The sequence below is a fragment of the Podarcis tiliguerta genome, assembly GCF_965153285.1.
Source record: "Podarcis tiliguerta genome assembly, chromosome: 13".
In the NCBI taxonomy this organism is placed as follows: Eukaryota; Metazoa; Chordata; class Lepidosauria; order Squamata; family Lacertidae; genus Podarcis; species Podarcis tiliguerta.
In genome coordinates this window covers 33,394,156-33,408,555 of record NC_139546.1, presented here as the reverse complement: position 1 = coordinate 33,408,555, position 14,400 = coordinate 33,394,156, and the positions used below count along the sequence as shown (strand labels likewise).

Here is a 14,400-nt window from a genome sequence, read left to right as displayed (position 1 = left end):
AAGGCCTGGGGGTCTCTCAAAATTTGGAAGCTGGCAGTGGTTGTGCTGTTGTTTCTTTTAAAAAGATAAAACAAAATGGAGACTGACAGGGAGCTGTACATGGTCATTGCTCTCTTGCTATGGAATGCTATAAGCATGACAGCAACAAAGAGGCTGGCGGCACCTTAAAAACGAAAGAAATTGGTTGTGCATCAAGCCTATGCTGAGTTGCAGATATGGTGGGGGTGGATACCAAACAGTGAGGTAAGAAGGAAATGAAATGCAGAAAAGTGCAGACATTGACAAGTATCTTATTAACACCAGCCTGTTAATGTAATTATCAGGATGTTGCTGAAGTTGCTCACTTGTTCCCAGTTCCTAATTTGCATGGAAGTTCAAAACACAGCTCTCAGAAAATGTAAAAAGAGAACTTTATCTTCACCCCAAATAACCTGTGATCTGCTACATGTCATACATCTCCAAGCCTGAGAGGCAGCCCACATTAAGAATCACAATACATTTCTCCAATCAAAACTGTTGCATTGGGACAATGCTCATAAATGCATGAAGATACCTGTCCCCCCGGCAACGACAAACAAGGATCTGGAGATGTGCGTATCACAATAACCTTTGGGAGACTTGGCTAACTACTTAGTGGGTGAAATTGTTCCACAAACTGAAGCATGTACAGAATTCAGCTTTTAATAACACCTTTCATCTTTGGTGCCAACATCTTTTTTCAAAACTTTTTCAAAACACATATTATGCCCTTAGAGGGCCACTTAAATGGCAATTGTTGGGCAAAGGATTCCTGCAATGCAGAGGGTTGGACTAGACAGCCCTCGGGGTCCTTTCCAATTCTTCAATTCCATGAAATCATAGAATCACTGTGGGAGGCAGTGGAAGACAGGAGTGCTTGGCGTGCTCTGGTCCAGGGGTCACGAAGAGTTGGACACGACTAAACAACTAAACAACAATGAAATCATCTGTCTTTGAAACAGCCTTAAATTCTGCCCAGGGGCTCAGTGCTGCTTTGGGGAACAGCGCACTATCCCAATGCCCACATGCACCACAATTTGTGGGTGCCCAGCCCCTTTATGGAGAATTTGTGGGTGCTCAGGGGCCCAGGGAGTTGGCACCTATGGGCTTCCAAATAAGCTTTGGGCCGCTACAAATCATTCTAAACAGAGAAGGAGATCTGTTTGCCAGCTGCTTATGGCAAACTCTGCCTCTAGTTTGTGACCTGCTCTGCCTCTGCCCTGCCATTTTGTGACTGTTAGGCCTCAATAATCCTCAAGGCCAGAAGCAGAAAGTTTTGAGAACACGGCGCTTGATTGGCCATCGAAAAACTAAGGTGACGTTCTCCCCTCAGCAACCATTTTTTAAAAGCAGGTGTATACACATTCTATTTTAAATTACAGTGGTACTTCCAGTTAAGAACTTAATTCATACTGGAGGTCCATTCTTAAACAGAAACTGTTCTTAACCTGAGGTACCACTTTAGCTAATGGGGCCTCCCGCGCCGCCGCACGATTTCTGTTTTCCTCCTGAAGCAAAGTTCTTAACTCGAGGTACTATTTCTGGGTTAGCGAAGTCTGTAACCTGAAGTGTCTCTAACCCGAGTTACCACTGTATTTAACAACATTCATATATACCACTTGGTGTTAAGAAAACCTCTAAGCGGCTCACAAAAATATCAAACAGAACATCGTGTAGAACATTATTTTAAAATATGCAAAGGAGACTTTGAAATCACCAGTATAAACTGTAGTGGAACCATGGTTTTCAAACTTCTCGGTTGACAAACATTTCGGAACTTGAATGCTGGAAGTAACTGCTTCAGTTTTTGAACACTTTTCAGAAGTCAAACATACCACATGGCTTCCGTTTTGAGTTTCCCTATTGTATTGATGCTTCCGTATTGAGTTTTCGGTTTTTGAATATTTTGGAACTCAAACGGTCTTCCGAAACGGATTGCGTTCGAAAACCGAGGTTCCACTGTAAAACGAAACGAAACACGCCCAACTTCTACACGCCCGTCTGGGCTGGCTTGCTTAAAAGCAGAATGTTTTGATCTGACACCTGGGAGTCACAGTTCAACTGAACTTTTGTCTCTCAGGTGCATATTGCTCTCGCATCCTTTCTGGAGAATAGAAAGTAAGCAAGGCGGCTCCAAAATGTCCAGCTTCTCCTGTTTGCTGCTCTCCTTGCAGGGTGCATGTAAGTCGCATCCCCTCACCCGGAGGACCCTTGCCAGTTGGGGGGGGGGCTCCTGGGGGCTAGGGCAATGGAGGAGGAGGGAGGGAGGGAGAGGCGGCTTCGCAAAGACCAGCAGGAGCCGTGAAGTGGGCGGCCAGGCGGCCTAGTCCTAGAAGGATCAGGAGAGGTTTCCTGTCTGAAACCCTGGAGAACCTCTGCCAGTCAGTGTAGACAGTACTGGCCTAGGTGGACCGATGGTCTGATTCAGTATAAGGCAAAGCATACCAGAGCAATATATTTGGTACCAGCTTGGCTCAGGAGTTGCCGGAAGGAGGCGTACAAGGCACCATCCAACTGCCTAAGGGACTCCAGATTTGTGTAGGGTTTACTCCTTAGCCTCTGCTGAAGATGTCCCACAAGGGAGTTTTTTCCTTCTCCTAGATGGGCCACCTTCCCAGATTGACGAGCCCCATCTGCCTCTCACTTCCCTCTATAGCTGGAACTTGTCTTCACACGCAGGGGAAATCTCTTAACTCACTGAGGGTTTGAGACCCATCAGCTACCCTCACCTCATTTAGCCGGCCCGTCGAAGCCTTTCCCTGGGTGTGGCTGCTATCGCCTGCTGACAGCTTCTTGGCTCTTTTTATGTGAATTGCCTGAGGCCTCTGGGTATAGGCCGTAATAATAATAATAATAATAATAATAATAATAATAATAATAATATAATAATAATAATAATAATAATAATAATAATAATAATAATGGCCACAGGTGAGAGCTGAGTGACGACTGAGGACCAAAGTTGGACAAGCCACCCCAGAAACAGCATGCCATGTCGCACACCAGAGGTACTCCCCCCCCCCAGCGCCCACAGTGGATGGTTACTTTTTTTGAGCAGTCAAAGTCGCATCCCGCATTCAGATTTAAACTAGTCCTCAAACTCCTCTAACCAGCCTGGTTTTGTTGTTGTTTTTTTTTTAAACCAAAGGTCTTCAGGAATCCCTTTTTTGCATAACTACGGTCTGCAGGAATCTTAAAAGTTAAAACTGGCTTATGATGCCTGTGGTGGAGGTCCGGTCTAATTACAGTCTAACTTTATCTCTTTGTCCTTTTCAGGGGCAGCCGTGATAATCCAAGTCCCTTCATCCCCCGTCCAGGCAGGGCCACACTCTAATGCATTCCTGCCTTGCCACTTCTCCTTAGACCCTCCCAGGCCCATAAACGTTGATTTGCTGATTGTGAAATGGTCGCTGAGAGGAAAAAACGTTGCAAAGTTCGATACCAGAATCACAGTGTTTAGACCGAGGGGAGCAGTGCTTGATGCGACGCGGCTGCCAGAGGGCAACGCCACCCTCTACCTCTCGGACGTAAGGGAGGAGGATGCCGGGGAGTATACGTGTTTTGTTCTCCATACCCCTGACAGTTCAGAAGGGAAGGTGGTATTGAAATTAGAAGGTAAGGGAGGCAAGGTGGCGGGTGGAAAACCTTTTTTAAAGCACTAAACATATTTCACATTAAAGTCCTTGGTGTAGGGCCTCTTTTGTGGTGGTGCTACAGAACTGAGACGTGACCTCTCAAGAGAGGCTTGACAAAGCACGCTTTAACAAATATCATCACCATTTATTTATTTATACCCCACCCATCTAGGTGGGCTTCCCCAGCCACTCTGGGCAGCTCCCAACAGAATATAAAAAACACAATAAAACATCAAACATTAAAAACTTCCCTAAACAGGGTTGCCTTAAGGTGTCTTCTAAAAGTCAGATAGTTGTTTGTTTCCTTGACATCTGATAAGAGGGTATTCCACAGGACAGATGCCACTGCTGAGAAGGCCCTCTGCCTGGTTCCCTGTAACCCCAGGGAGGGAACCAGAAGGCCCTCAGCGCTGGACATCAGAGTCTGGGCTGAACGATGGGGGTGGAGATGCTCCTTCAGGTATACTGGGCCAAGGCCGTTTAGGGCTTTAAAGGGCAGCACCAACACTTTGAATTGTGCTCAGAAATGTACTGGAGCCAATGTAGGTCTTTCAGGACTGGTGTTATACGGTCTCGGTAGCCACTCCCAGTCACCAGTGTAGCTGCCGCATTCTGGATTAGTTATAGTTTCCATGTCACCTTCAAAGGTAGCCCCACGTAGAGCGCATTGCAGTAGCCCAAGCGGGACAGTTTCCCAGACCTTGAGGAATGGCATAGTGGAGATACAGGACAGCAGCTCTTTCTGCATTTGGGGGCGGGCCAGGCAGGACTTGGGGCTAAGAGGATAGTGAGTAACGTAAAGGCCACCTAATGAGTTCATGGGCAAGGTGAGATTTGATCTGCAGATTCCTAGTACATGTTTTCAACCATGACTTCTACGCCAACTTCCTTGTACTGAGAGCTGCCTTTTATTGAGTGCTTTTTATCCTGTGGCTTCCGGTGAAGAATCCTGGGAACTGCAGCTTGCTGCTCACAGATCTACAGTTCCCAGCACCCTTTAAGCTGTCTAAGGAGATGCTCCCCTAACTCTTCTCTCTCCCTCCAGCTCCCCCACGCCTAACACTCGGCCCCACAAAAGTGCCGCTGGGAAAACCAATCAATTTGACGTGTGCAGCATCCGAGTTTTTCCCTGACGGTGTCTCTATGAAGTGGCTGCAAGGCAGTGAGACTCTGAAAGTTGACTCGCCCCCTGCCAAGCGTGGGCCCAATTACCTCTTCTATGCACAAAGTGTCCTGGAGTTCACAGCACAAATCTCTGACACTGGAGTTACCTTCTCATGCGAGATCCATCACCGAGCGTTAAAAGACCCAATCCGTCAAGATATTGAGCTGAAGGTGGTAGGTAAGTGGGAGCCTTTCCCGTGCAACCTGGAGTTCTGAAATGCCCATGCTAACAGTTCCTCCTCTTAGTGAGACCCAGTTCTGACTCACACTCTCTACCCTGTTCTGCCTCTGCTTATTTTCCTCCTCAAAGCTCTCTATCCCTTTGCTCTAAACAGTAGTGTTTGCTCCATGATAAGGAATCCTGCAAGAACTTATCTGCTGAGGTGGGTGAAGGCCCACCCAGTCGAATTTGCTTCCACACTAGGGCCCCTCACGATTGCTAAGGCACCACTTTCCTGCAAATCAGCTGGAAATCGCATTAAAATGGTGGCTTCACACACTACTTAACACGGCGCTATAATTAGCAAAAAGGCTTAATGTACCCCATTTTCAGAGATGGGGAGCCTGTGACCCTCCAGATGTGGATGGGCTCCTGCTCCCGTCAGACCTGGGCAGAGAAGCCAATTGTCAGGATGATGGGAGTTGTAGTCAAAGGACATTGGAGAGCCACGCTTTCCCCGTCCTTGCCTCACAGGACCTGTAGTGAGGTCCGTCTGGCGCCTCCATTGACCTCTTTCCCCCCAGGCTGTGATGAACTAGAATGGCATTTTTACTCCCTTTAAAGGGAGCGCATAGGTCTGACTGAAAATACAGTCGTACCTTGGAAGTTGAACCGAATCCATTTCAGAAGTCTGTTCGACTTCCAAAATTTTTGGAAACAAAAGAGCAGCTTCTGATTGACTGCAGGAAGAGATTGAACCTGAGACCTTCTGCATGCAAGGCAAATATTCTGGTGCTGAGCTGCTCTTGTGTAATGCATTCACACAACTGTGGCCTTTAGAGGCTGTTAGGTGGGTTGCCTTTATAATCAGCAATGTCTCCCTCTAGTGGCCTTCACCAGACTTGCAGGCCCTCAAATCTTTTTCTTCTCCTTGCAGCTCGCCCAGAACTTCATATGCTCACCAGGCCATCAGGGAAGAGGTTCTTGGTAGCGGAGTGCCTAGTGTGTGGGTTTTACCCACAAAATGTTACAGTGCAGTGGCTGCAAAATGGGGAGCCGATACAAGGGAGAATATACGAGTGTGAACTTGAGCAAAATCCTAACAGGACGTTCACAACCGGAAGCGTCTTCTTCCCAAAGCAGGGCCATTTTGCAGCCAGTTTTACCTGCCAGGTACAACATGAAGCACTGGAGGCCCCACTGGAGGAGACGATCCCCTGGGAGTCAGAAGGTGAGGCTGATGGAATTACCCACCCCTCATCCACAGAATTTAGTACTGGCCAAAACTAAAACCTGCATCTCCAACTGACTCTCCTCCATCTCCAGGATACTTTGGATCACCGTTGACTTGGCTTGTAGGATCTCTGGGACTCCTTGTGGGACTTGGCATGGGAGTTGGAGCGACGTTGATGTACCAAAGGCGCAGAGGTGAGTTGGAGCTGCTGGGAGTGGTGGCAGAAAGGGCAGCAGAGTCCGTGGGGAGGCAAGGCTGCGGTGCTGGGGCACGGGACTGCAGATTGCAGTTTGGAGGAACCTGATTATTGTGTTCTCTCTCTCTCTCTCTCTCTCTCTCTCTCTTAGCAGCCAAGTATAAGGAAGCTGAACCGAATGACCAAACCCTCCTGAAGAAGACGGCGAATGCCAGGAGGGAAAATCAAGATGATGTTTTTGTTATTTAACAGTCCACGGAATGAAATTTTGGCACAGGGTTGTTCCAGGCAATGAAATATTGTTCCATTTCATTATGTATTTCCTTAAAAATGCATTTCCAGTATGATAATTGCAGGAGGCTTCGTTTTAAAGTCAAGGTGATTTAAATAATTTAAATTCAACCTTCCATTCTGAAATTATATACATATAGTAGAGCTCTGCACTCTTTCGGAATTCAAAGAAACCAAGGAGGCTTTTAAGATAGATATTATAATTTGTTCGTTTCAGGGCTGTGCCTCTGCCAACTCAGGGCCCCAAACGAGCCCAAGGAACACCTGATCCAGCCTGATCTTCATACTGATGACCAGTTGTGTTGTGACGTACAAAAGAGTGCCTAGCTTGAGGGTTCGTTTAATGTTTAATTAAGGTTAATAAACCCTTCATGTCAAGAAGGAGGTTGGGGAACAAGAAGCTGCATCTCCTTGCCTCCCCGCTCTGACTGCAGCATCGAGAGCAAGAGGGTTCAATCCTGCCTGGTGCTGTTTTACCAACACATCCCCCAGTCTGCCTCTCCTCTTTCCCCGTCATTTCCCTCCCCGTTCCAGTTTGTGTATAATACGATTTCTTTTCTCCTTTAGTTTTTCACCTTATACGCTGCATTATCTGTATGGCTATACTTTAGCTTGACGTCTACCAAGTTATGTTTCTTGTTTTTTTGTCTTTTGAATTCCTTATGGAAAAACAGATTTCAATAAAGTGTTTAAAAAAATAAATAAATCCCCAATTTCTGGTAATTCAGATGTAGGAGAAAATAATTGACAGCACCAGTGCCTGACGTTGGGCAAAAGATTCTTGCAATGCAGTGTGTTCTCAGGGTCCTTTCCAAAACTTCAATTCCACAATTCTATGAAATCATCTGTCCTTGAAACAGCATTAAATTCTGCCCAGGGGCTCAATGCTTCTTTGGGGAACAGCGCACTATCCCGATGCCCACATGCACCCCAATTTGTGGGTGCCCGGCCTCTTCAAGGGGAATTTGTGGGTGCCAGGGCCCCAGGGAGTTGGCACCTATGGGCTTCCAAATAAGCTTTGGGCCGCTACAAATCATTCTAAAGAGAGAAGGAGACCTGTGACTGCCAGCTGCTTATGGCAAACTCTGCTTCTAGTTTGTGACCTGCTCTGCCTCTGCCCTGCCATTTTGTGACTGTTAGGCCTCAATAATCCTCAAAGCCGGAAGCCAGTGGCGTAGCGTGGGTTGTCAGCACCCGGGGCAAGGCAAGTAATTTGCGCCCCCCCCTGCACTGTCCCTCCCCCAGATAGTCCCTCGCTCTCTCTCCGCACCGCACCGCACCGCACGCCTGGCACCCTCCCCTCCACAGTGGGTGGCGACTCGGCGGCTCGGATTGGATTCGCACAGCCAGCACTGCAATGAGAGAGAGAGAGAGTTAGTGAGCCAGGTAGGGGCAGAGAGCTGCGAGTGCGAGCGCCCCCCCCAGATGTTGCGCCCGGTGCGGCCGGCCCCCCCCCTGCACCCCCCATGCTACGCCACTGCCGGAAGCAGAAAGTTTTGAGAACATGGCGCTTGATCAGCCATCGAAAAACTAAGGTGACGTTATCCCCTCGGCAACCACTTTTTAAAAGCAGGTGTATACACATTCTATTTTATGTATGTATTTCCTTAAAAATGCATTTCCAGTATGATAATTGCAGGAGGCTTCGTTTTAAAGTCAAGGCGATTTAAATCATTTAAATTCAACCTTCCATTTTGAAATTATATACATATAGTAGAGCTCTTCACTCTTTGGGAATTCAAAGAAACCAAGGGATATTGAGGCTTTTAAGATGGATATTATAATTTGTTAGTTTCAGGGCTCTGCCTCTGCCAACTCAGGGCCCCAAATGAGATTCTTGCAATGCAGTGTGTTCTCGGGGTCCTTTCCAACACTTCAATTCCACAATTCTATGAAATTATGTGTCCTTGAAACAGCATTAAATTATGCGCAGGGGCTCAATGCTGCTTTGGGGAACAGCGCACTATCCCAATGCCCACATCCACCACAATTTGTGGGTGCCCAGCCTCTTCTGCTTTTTTTAAAAAGTTTTTTTTTATTCAAAGTTATAACAAAACATATTTTCCAAAAACATATCCTTATTCCCCCCCCATTTTTCCTCCCCCACCCCCCACAAAACCCACCCCCCCGACTTCCCTCAGTTCCAGTGCTATTTTCTGCATGTTACAGAGTTGTATAGATCCTCCAACTGTTTAGCTAATTATTATCAGTAAAAAATTGTGGATGTTTATTCAAAACCTGCCAAGGAGTCCAGTTCACTTTGTTGCGTCTTCAAATACTTTGTCAATGGTTCCCATTCATCCTTAAAGTCACAGTTATCCTTATCCCGTAGGTTATGTGTCAATTTTGCCAGTTCTGCATAATCCATCAATTTTTCTTGCCATGATTCTTTAGTTGGGATTTCTTCAGTCTTCCATCCTTGTGCTACCAGAACTCTCGCGGCCGTTCTCGCATACATGAAGATGTTTTTCAACTTTTTTGGCAGGTCTTTCCCTACAATCCCCAACAAAAATGCCTCGGGTTTTTAAACAAATGTTAAATGGAACATTTTCTTCAGTTCATTGTATATCATTTCCCAAAAATTTTTAATTACTTTACAATCCCACCACATATGATAAAATGTTCCCTCCTTTTCCTTACACTTCCAACATATGTTTGAGCTAGTTTTGTACATTTTCCCTAACTTCACTGGTGTTGTATACTATCTGTACATCATCTTCATGTAGTTCTCCTTCAATAGTGAACAATCTGTAAATTTTAAGTCAGTTTTCCATAATTTAACCCAATCCTCCATCATAATATTGTGACCTACATCTTGTGCCCATTTAATCATAACTGATTTTACCTCTTCATCTTTCATCTCCCATTCTAATAGTATGCTATATGTGGCCTTCAGTAATTTCACTTTCCCTTCAATCACTTCCGTTTGAAACCTAGATCTAGTATAACTAAATCCTTTCTTACAGTCTTCTTTATATGTTTCATGTAATTGTCGATAATGCAACCAACTCTGAAAGTGGTCTTTGATCTCATCATAATCTCTTAATTTCCATTTCCCATCATGTTCCTTTAATAAATCAACATATGTGAGCCATTTTCCTTTCTTTCCAAGTGGTTTGAGCAGTAATGCTTCATGTGGTGAAAGCCACCACGGAGTCTTTTGTTCCAATAAGTCTTTATATCTCTCCCATACTCTCATTAATGATTTCCTGATTATATGGTTGTAAAAGCTTCTATGAATCTTCCCTTTCCCATACCCTAAGTATGCATGCCAACCAAATCTGTTGTCATGTCCTTCTAGTTCTAGTGCCTCTTGCTTGTCCAATCTCATCCAGTCCCTGATCCATACCAAACAAGCAGATTCGTAATACAATTTAAGGTCTGGGAGGGCAAACCCGCCTCTATCTTTTACATCTGTAAGTATTTTATGTTTTATCCTTGGCCTTTTGCCCCCCCCCCCAGATAAATCTTAAAATCTCTTTCCGCCATTGTTTAAAGCATTCATCTTTCAGGATGACTGGTATTGATTAAAAAAGAAATAGCATTTTAGGCAACACATTCGTTTTAATCGCTGATATTTTTCCTAACATTGAAAGATTCATTCTGCTCCATATTTCTAAATTTCTTTTTACCTCAAGCCAATTTTTTCATAGTTATTTTTAAATAGGTTTATATTTCTTGATGTTAACCAAATCCCTAAATATTTAACCTTTTTATGGACTTCAATCTCAATATTTTGTTCTAATTCGGTTCTTTCTTCTTCCTTCATGTTTTTAACTAATAATTTAATTTAGCTTAAATCCTGCCACTTCCCCAAAATTCTGAATTTTTTCTATTACTTTAGGGAGTGACGTTTTAGGTTCTTCCACTGTTATCACTAAGTCATCTGCATACGCTTTTAACTTGAATTCACTTTTCCCAACTTTTACACCTGTAATCTCTTTATTTGCTCTTATGTTTTTGGCAAGTACTTCCAAGACCAGAATAAACAATAATGGTGATAATGGGCATCCTTGTCTTGTTCCTTTTTGGATCTTACAATCATCCATTATCACCTGATTTATAATTAGTTTAGCTTTTTGTTCTGAATAGATTGCTACTATTGCTTTTAAAAACTTGGGACCTCTTCTGATTTGTTCTAACAACTTTATCATGAACTTCCAAGAAACATTATCGAAGGCTTTTTCAGCGTCTATAAACATCATTGCCACTTTCTTTTCATTTTTAGCCTCCAAATATTCTATTATATTCAAAATATTCCTTATATTCTCCTTCATTTGTCTTCCTGGTAGGAACCCAGCTTGGTCTTGATGTATATATTAATTTAATTTTTTTTTTTAATCTGTTAGCTAGGATATTTGCAAACAATTTGTAATCATTATTTAACAAGGAAATAGGCCTATAGTTTTTAATTTGCAGCAAATCTGCGTCTTCTTTTGGAATTACTGTTATATAGGCCTGTTTCCATGTTTCTGGGATTTCGCCTGTGTTCAGTATTTCATTCATTACATCTTTCAATGGGTTCACTAATTGTTCATTTAATATCTTATAATATTTTGCCGTAAAGCCATCCAGGCCTGGAGACTTGCCATTTTTAGAGCTTTTTATTGCATCAAGTATTTCTTGCATTGTTATCTGGGAGTTAAGGATGTTCCTTTGTTCTTCTTTTAAATATGGCATATTGCTATTTCTGATGTACTCTTCTATCTTAAATGTTTTTTCTTTCCCTTGTCTATACAACTCAGAAAAATATTTAACAAACCCTTCTTATATTTCCTTTAGCTTGTCTGTAATTCTGCCATTTATGTTAATTTTATTTATGGAGTTCCTTTGTTCACTTTTATTCAGCTGCCAGGCTAACAACAACAGGCTAGCGGTTTATTTGCATGCTCAAAATATTTTTGTTTTACTCTTTTTATTTTCCAGCTGATTTCCTCGTTTATAATCATTGAGTATTGGGTTTGTAATGTTTTGATTGCCTGTTTTACTGCCTCTTTGTTTGCTTTGTTTAGCAGCTGTTTCTCCTTTTTCATAATTTCCTCCAATATTTCTTTTTTCTTTTTCTCTCTCAATTTCCTTTTAAATGAATTTTGTTGTATAAAGAGTCCTCTCATTACAGCCTTGCTTGCATCCCAGACCGTCTGTAACTTTGTTAGCCCTTTACTATTTATTTCAAAGTAATCCATCAAGGTCTTTTTTGCTTTTTCAACAAATTTGTGATCATCTAATAAATCATCATTTAATCTCCATCTAAAAGAGATTTGACTTTCTTTTTGTAATTCCATAGTCAGGGAATTATGATCTGAAAAGGTTCTGGGATTGATTTCTATTCTTTTGACTCTTATTTCTAATTCTTTGGAGATCCATATAGAGTCTATTCTCGAACTGCTGTCATGTACATGGCTGTAAAAAGTATACTCTCTATCAAACATGTGTCTTACTCTCCAGATATCTATCAGCTTTAGATTTTGAGTCATGTCAAAAAAAGTTTTTGGCAGTTTACCTTCTTTGGTCTATTTTTTCCTGGCTGTTCTCTCTTTGTCTAAAGTTGGAACTCCATTTAAGTCTCCCATTAAAATAATCTTTTGATCTGCAAATTCAAGTAGTTCTGTTTCTAGTTTCCTGAAAAAAGTTGCTTTTTTATCATTAGGGGCATAAATACCAACCAATATCACTTTCTCTCCCTGGATTTTAATTTGTATTATTAAAATTCTGCCTTCGTCCTTCTGAATCAATTTGGGTTCAAGTGCAGGATTAATATAAAAAACAACTCCTCTCTTTTTTGTTTTATCTGATGAGATGAGATCCATACCTAATTTTTTGTTAATTAAGACCCTTTTATGCTTTTTTGCAATATGTGTCTCTTGGAGACAAATTATATCCAATTTCTGTTTTGCTATTACATGTTCAATCCGATGTCGTCTGGCTCCAGAATTCAAACCGTTAACATTCCAGCTCAGTAATTTAAGATTGGCCATTTCCAGAGTCAGTTACAATATCTGTTTTCCCTGATGCCGCCTCTTCCAGTGCAAGTTGTTCCAAAGCTTTCTTTTGCTCAGATCTGGGGTCTCCCCTGTCTTGTTTGGGGTCTAAGTCTCTCCTATTTTTATCCAGGAATTCTCTCGCCTGAAATTCTGATGTCAGCTTATATCTCCTCTTCATGTATGTAAAAGAGATACCCTCAGGAAATTCCCATTTGTATCTGATGTCAGCTCTCCTAAGAGCCGTTGTCAAAAACCGGTATTTTGTTCTTCTTAATTTCAATTTCAGAGGAATTTCTCTGAAGATGTCTACTTTCTGTCCAGCAACCACGAGATCATTTTCAAAGCTATTCTGAAGGATTGCATCCTTCACTTTTTTTTGTCACTAATGTTAACAAAATGTCTCCTGGGCGGTTCCGTTCTCTGCTCTGAAACAATTTAATTCTGAAACAGCTTTCAACTGAACCATCCAGCCAATCTGTACTTTCCCCCATCCACTCTGAAATTATCTGTGTCACATATGTCTCTAGTACTGGCTCAGAGTCAGAGTCTGGTAAACCTCTGATTCTGATTGTCCTATCCCGTTCTCGTAGCTGCAAAAGTAAAAACTGATCCTCCAAACCACTCTGTTTCTCTTGAACCCCTTGTACCAATCCTAGCATCCCTTTTTGTTCCTCCCTTACTTCTGTGACCTCCTCACTTAATTTTTCTAATTTATCCACTTTTGACTCCAAGTTGCTAACCTTGTCTCCCAATATCCCAAATTGTTCCTTTAGAACCTTGTTTGAGTTCTCAATATCTCTGTGTACTTGTTCCTTCAATGATAAATTAGATTTTTCCATGTCACTACGGACCTGTTGTGTAAATTATTGCATTGATTTCATCATCTCTTTCCTGAATTCTAAAAGCTGCAGTGCAAAAGGGTCTTCCTGTTCTTTGTCACCTTTCCCCCCATTATCGCCCTGTACACTGGCCCGTCTTGCAGCCGCAGCAGCAACTGAAGCTGCTGTTTTCCGTGTTGTTATTCTGTCTGGCCCCCACATTTCTTATCTGTTGGTTCCCAGTGTTTTATGAGTTTTTCAAAGTCACACCTGCCAGCTCTAAGTCTGTTCAGCCATACAGCTACCCCCCCTCCCAGCTTTCTCCCAGTTTCTCTTTCCCTTTTGTAAACTTTCAATAAAACCTATAACATAAAATATATAAATATACAATACAATATTTAGCAATAAGGGGGGAGCCAATTAATTAATATTACAAGAACAAGGGAGGTAAACTTAAAAAAGGGGGGGGGGGAGAAATTAGGTCAGTCCAATTTCAAATTTCCGATATTTTCTTGGAACAAAGAAAGTGCACAAGGCAGATAAAAAAGAACCAGCAGAGGAGAGATTATTCTTTAAATTATACTTATCTACTTATAGTCTCTCAAATGTTGGTGATTTGCAGTATTTCCAAAACTTGTAGGTCCTTTTAGTCCGTTCTTATTTTTAATCCCATGACCATAGTCTTGTTTTCCAAGTCGTAAATCCACAGGCAATTAAAGTTCCAATTCGCAAGCAGCTGAGGCTTTGATCTACCACTCTTATTTGGAGAGCTCTCCAATTTCTTTTTGGGGTACTTTAGAATACTTTAGAATACTTGGGAAGCTGTTCCGGGCTCTTTTCCACTTTTACTTTGGAGGTTGCCTCCAAATGTCAAAGAGTTCCCTGCAGGCTTCCTGTCTT

At 42.7% G+C, this 14,400-nt stretch overlaps 1 gene segment (V, D, J or C); it reads left to right on the top strand.

Moving 5' to 3' along the window:
• The first annotated feature begins 1,764 nt into the window (after nt 1–1,764).
• Nucleotides 1,765–7,404, top strand: LOC310663538 (tyrosine-protein phosphatase non-receptor type substrate 1-like). The segment is given in 6 exons: nt 1,765–2,199; nt 3,295–3,633; nt 4,699–4,995; nt 5,915–6,208; nt 6,304–6,405; nt 6,562–7,404.
• The last annotated feature ends 6,996 nt before the right edge of the window (nt 7,405–14,400 follow it).